Source organism: Aegilops tauschii, chromosome 3, assembly GCF_002575655.3.
Source record: "Aegilops tauschii subsp. strangulata cultivar AL8/78 chromosome 3, Aet v6.0, whole genome shotgun sequence".
NCBI lineage: Eukaryota > Viridiplantae > Streptophyta > Magnoliopsida > Poales > Poaceae > Aegilops > Aegilops tauschii.
The window spans coordinates 6,929,085-6,935,084 of record NC_053037.3 but is presented as its reverse complement, the minus strand read 5'-3'; the positions used below and the strand labels follow the sequence as shown (position 1 = coordinate 6,935,084).

Genomic DNA, 6,000 nt, shown 5'->3' with positions numbered 1-6,000 from the left:
GGGGAGGGGGTGGGAGTTGGAAGGGAATCGTTTTCGTGAGCCAATCTTAACCCTTCATCCTAACTTCCCTCGTCTAGCCCCATGTCATTTTCCATAAACCGGACAAGGGAGTACAATTTCTCCTTAAATTTTCACACATAATTCCTACCATGCATGAAACAGAGGATTGGGAATAAAATGGCTCATCCCATGTCTAATCTCAACACAACTCCCTAATCTAAACTCCCATTCCCCTTAACAAATATTGCCAAACACGCTGCAGGAATCTGAATGTATTGGACTGACAATCTGGACGCCGGCCGCCGCGCCTCTAAATAAGGGTCCCTCGCTGTTGTCGAACGCAGGGTCCTGGGAGAAGAACGGAGGAGGCGGAGACTATGACCCAGCAGCCGCGGGACGCATTAGTTGCCACCGCACTGCACGTCGTTGTGTAGAGGGTTGTGGTCGCCCGACGGAGGCGGGAGGCCCGAGAGCTCGACCTCATCGTCAGAGCCAGTGTTGCCGGCCAGCGAGGCCATGAGGGGGGGTGTGAATGGCTGCAGTCACGAATGGATCATGGATCTTGGCGCCACTGGGGAAGAAGCACCGCTTACAGGGGAACATCGCGTCACCTGTGCCTCGCCTCGCCGGTTCCTTCCTTCCTCATGAAGCCAAACTAGCTTTGCGCTCAGACGAGTCGTCCTTTTATCGTCTCCACTGTAGGGTGTAGGCACATGTCCACAGATCAAAATTTCTTCTCAAGGAACCGGCAGGAACTCTGCATTTTCATATAGAGCCTCTTTTTGGCTCAAAAGATTTTTTTTCTTTTCGTGAGGATTTGAACCCTTGCTCTTTGTTTTGGATGTCCGCATTATAGAGCTCCATAATTGAATTGCACTGGGATTCAAAGTCAATGAGAAACTGGAATGACATGAATACGAATTCGCATGTTTGGTTGTGAACTGAATTGGGCCTTAAAATGCCTCTGATGTTTCAAACCTAATCTTTTTTGGATGACAAAATTTGGAATTGCATAGCTACATTGCCATGAAGATTATACTACCTTGTTCTACATTACTCAAAAATTGCAATCTGCTCGCATGTAACTATAATTGAATTAATATATAGCGGTATAGGATAATAATTATTCTAGAAATGAATCGCAACAACACAAATGGTCACACAATAATAACAATATTCTCTTCCGATAACATAACACAAATTCTAAACAATTATAAAAAGTGAAAAATTGCCTAGATCTCATGCGTTGTGTTCGATTCCATTGGGGTTTTCTCGTCTACAGCGAGAGAGGAGAGCAACGACTACCGAACGGTGGCACTAGCTGTCTCTGGTACCGACGCTTCGAGCTGTGAAGTTGCAATGACAAACCCTTAAATGATTATCCCGTTGCTCGACTCGAGTGAAGCTGCTTAGTCTCGCGAAGGATGAACTAAGGAAGAAAGCTGAACATATACAATGAATAGCAACCTGAACGAAAAGAAACACAGGTTTGGAACAATTGGGGAAGCTGGACAAAATGTACAGAAACATAACGTAGAGGAATGGTTGCACAAAGTATTACTAGAAGTCTATCAGTATATTGTGTCGTATTCACGGGATTTCTATTTTTCATCCGTATCAGTGGAAACAAGTTTCTGGATGACGATACACATTGACGGCTGTAGACGGATGCGCATGTGTGTATCCTTGTGAATTCCCCCCCCCCCCCCCCCCCCCCTCTCCTAATAAGCATGGGGTGTGGGTTATCCTTAGCAAGGTCGACCAATTCCTAGAGATAAGCGGATTTACCCTTGTATTGGGCAGCTACATGTATAATTGTTAGCTCTATTTCGGAGGTGGAATTTGACACGAAATTAGTCAATTGAAAAAGCTAACAAGTCCATGGTTGTGATCTGTATATGAAATAAGATTCGTTTTGACCTTCCACGAGGTGGTAAACAATGCCATGTGTAGTCAAAATTACCCGACAAATGATCGAGGATGTACGATGGGAGGTCACGTTTACCAGCCTCAAAGATTGTTACAAAATCCTGTCCATGTTAACACACACTACCCTGTGTTTTCTTGCGTTCATCCTATCGGTGGACTGAAGCGGATGATAGGCCATGGCATGCTATGGAGAAGATAAATTTTGTATAACATAAACCACACCAATGGACTAAATCTTGGTCACATTTATATCTCAAGAAAACATGCACCCTATAAACTAGGGCAGATCATAAGATCCATGTCTCTTAATAGCACCACAAAAAGATGAAACTACGTTTTTGTAAGCAGCTAGACATCACAATATAATTAGAATGAGCAAACGTAACCCAAATCCTGATCAATCAAGCAACATATTTGGAGTGGTAGCTAGCTGCAACATATTTAAATTGCTGCGTACACCCATTGGCATTGCAACCAAGACCCATCATTCCTTACCAGCAATGTACTAGTCCTCTCCTCACGTCAAAAAAAAAAAACAACGTACTAGTCCAGTTCAAACTGAGCTTAAGAAGACAGCATAGGACCACCTGTATGTTACGATCAGGATCACATCCTGTCAATGCGGACGTCGAGAGATACCTCCTTGGACGCCCCAGAACCAGCCAGATATGTAGGCGGCACCCCCAAGAAAGACGGCAGCTCCACCACGGCGACCTCGCCGGGCCTAGTGCTGCTCGTCACTGGCTTCATGTCCAACAGAATGCTGCCTTCTATGCTGCTCGGTGGTGGCGGACCATTTGCCCGAAGCTCGACCACATACTGCGGCCATGATGACGCTCCAGCTCTGATGCACATCACAGACACGACGGTGGCCATGCAGAGCGCGCCCATGACCAGGAGGAACACGCTGCCGTCCCCTTGCCCATGGAGCAGGCACCGCGGCTGCCGCTCCGACAGCCGGAGCTAGTGAACATTGCCATAATGGACCTTGTGCACTGGCATTTCATGCAGGGTACCCATGTGGCTCAGGAGTGCCAGCGGTGCACCGAAGAAGCCACAGCCAGGCTCCATGCAGAACCAGGGCGCGTGCTGGCATTTGCTCTGGTGGTCGTCGAGCTCGTTGTAGGGGACGTCGCTCCCGCAGCCATCGTGGCCGCACATCACCGTCAAGGACGAGACGACAGCGTCTATCGTGGGGCAGCGGCTAAAGCCACCGCCGTGCTCGCATGCCTGGCACTGTTCGCATCTGCCGCATGCTAAATGCCCGGCATTGCACTGCACAAAAAATTGTATCGGTTACCGACAGTGACATACCTCAGGGTGAATGGAACAAGAGATTGATGTATAGAATGAAAAATAACCTGGAAGACAGGGGGGCTTGATGGGGCGGGAGCAGACGCGGCAATTAAGGAAACTCATGTCCATCTTTATGGTAACTTCTCCGGCTGGCTTCACTTGGCCACTGCCGGGCAGCTCCACCCTCGCTTTCTTGGCGCTCCGATTGTCCTTCTCCATCGTTGACGGCGAACCCCTGTTCCTTCCCACATCCACTTCTGGAGGAGCCTGCACCCCGTCTGTAATCTGGCAAGAAATCATGGAGGGGAACACAATTACATCATGAACTGGAACCCACAACGACGTAGAGATATTCCTTCTGTGTAAGTCAAATAATACAGTCAGGGTAGTGGAGTGAAGAGCGTTGACAAACTTGTACAGAATACGGTTCAGAAGAAGGACCAGCAGACTGCAATTGCTCGCCACTTGTTGGAAAAATTATGCGTTCTTCTGTCAAGGAGTCTGGTGCTGCAACTGTAAAAGTAACATTAGTACACGCTAGAATTTTTCCTGAGATATATAAAACCAATGTTAAAATAAAAGATTTGTTTCGAATTCATCACGAGAGTGGAAATGCCAGTGCACAAGGTCCACGTTGGTTACATGCATCTCAACAGGGACAGGTCATGTTAATAAGTTTATTAAAGAGTGGAAATGTTTACGAAAAATCTGTTATAAGTTATAACCTGGCTATAGAAAATGCTTATGTACCTGATGATTGAGCTGATGTATTATGTAATACTACAGGTTCAACAATGACCGAGCTTGCCATGTTATTTTTTTCGAAAAGGGGGTTTGCCCCGGCCTCTGCATCAGATAGATGCATACGGCCAAAGATTGCCATGTTATGGGTTGTTCTAGCATTGCCAATCTCTGCTGAAACTGGATGCTTGTTATTCTCATCGGTGTCGGTGATAGCAAACTGATCGACCAGAGCATCAGTATTTGTCTCAGAATCAGCACATTTTCCCCCTTCAGCAATGTTACCATGTCCCATGTTGTTAAGCACAGGAGCATAGACAGAGTCTTTTAGATGATGTACCTAGTTGTATCAGAGCATGCTTAAAGTTATCATCTGTTGCAAAAATAATATGCAACTTCAGAAAAAGAAAAGTAAGTACTTTGAAAGAGGTCGCCCGGATATCATTTCATCTACTCCTTCGGTCCCCATTTACATGGTATAAACGTATTTCATGGGCCAACTTTGACAAACGAAATGTGTGTCACGTGTCATAAAAATTATAACATCAATTCATATTGAAATGTAGATTCCATTGGTATACTTTTTATGAAAACTATTATATATTGCTGGTGAAGGTTATGGTCTAAGTTTAATCATGGAAACTGAGGCTGAAATTTAGGGAGAGTAATAAACCTGGCCAGTCATTACATTTGGTAGAAAAAATGCTACTCATTGGATGAATGTTTGTTACAAGAATAAAAATATGTTTATAGAGCACGACATTATTTTAAAACATGACACGAAACTGGAAATAGTGTATTTCAAATAAATAGAGTATCACAATTTGCTTTCAAAGTTCAGGGCACAAGTCGCAATTACCTGCAAGCTACCAAAGGGATGTGAAGCTACCCATTTGTTATGTTTCGTAGTGACAACGCTCAAGCGTGGAAATCCATTTGGTACTTCGAAAGAAGCATGTTTCACAAGATCGATAAAAATGACCTGCATTTCAATGAAAATTATGGAAATAAATTTTGTAAATAAAGAAGTGACATTAGCACATTCAAGCGATTTGTTATCCCGTAATAATGAATAATTCTGTTAGTGTGGTGAAAATGTTTCTTACGCTCAGTATGTGCACGCAACCCTTTACATGGACAAACAATGCGTCAGACTCTTTGTATTCCCTGATTCCTTTGATTAGGCAGTCAGCAACCAAATTGCACCAATCCATCTGTTTGAGGTTATCAACCTGTCGAGCAGCTCCTAGAAAGGACCTGTTGACAGCCACGGATGTATTTGGTGCTAGATAAATCGCAAGTATCGCAATCATGAAGGCTATACAGAATGGTTCCCCCTCAGTCATGGCACACATTTCTGTTGCCACCATCTTCGCATTCTTCGCTCTATTATTGTGAGAATACTGATTGTAAAGAGCGTCATCGACACCGAGATCCTCTACAACTTTTATCGGGCCTGAAGGGATTCCAAGGACAAACTTCACAAGTGGCCTCACTGGAATTGATATGCCTCCTTCAAATTCAAGAGCTTCAGTGTCACAATTGAACTTATCAACCAACCATAGGGTAAGGCCCTTATGTATCTCAAAATCTGCCATGGACAAGAGGCTCTCAAACCCAATTTTCTGACGAAACCTCTTTGCTTGTCACTTAGAAGCTTCATAAATGGCGGAAGGAAGTGCGGCGGACATCTATACGATATGTTTTCGCCCTACAAGGTACGAGACTGATTAACTGAACTGGTTTAGGCATAACGTGAACTGAATAAACTATGGCCCAATATTTTTCCTCACAAAAAAAATATGGCGATGAGGATGGGATTCCAGCAATGTATGTACCTTCCTGGAAATCCTGGCAGATCCACTTTGTAGATTATCACCATCCATGGCACTCCCCCGCTTTCGGTTCATACTGGGATTAGTAGAACTAGCAAGCCCGGAACGCATGGCAGTGAAACTGTTAATCTTGGGAAGATAGTAAAAATTAAACAAAAATTCAAAACTTGATATGACATGGGGTATATGTCAGGATAAT

The 6,000-nt window shown here is 44.5% G+C and overlaps 1 pseudogene; it reads right to left on the bottom strand.

The window, feature by feature from the left end:
• Nucleotides 1-2,502: 2,502 nt before the first annotated feature.
• Nucleotides 2,503-5,852, bottom strand: LOC109772435 (uncharacterized; annotated as a pseudogene).
• Between the last annotated feature and the right edge of the window lie 148 nt (nt 5,853-6,000).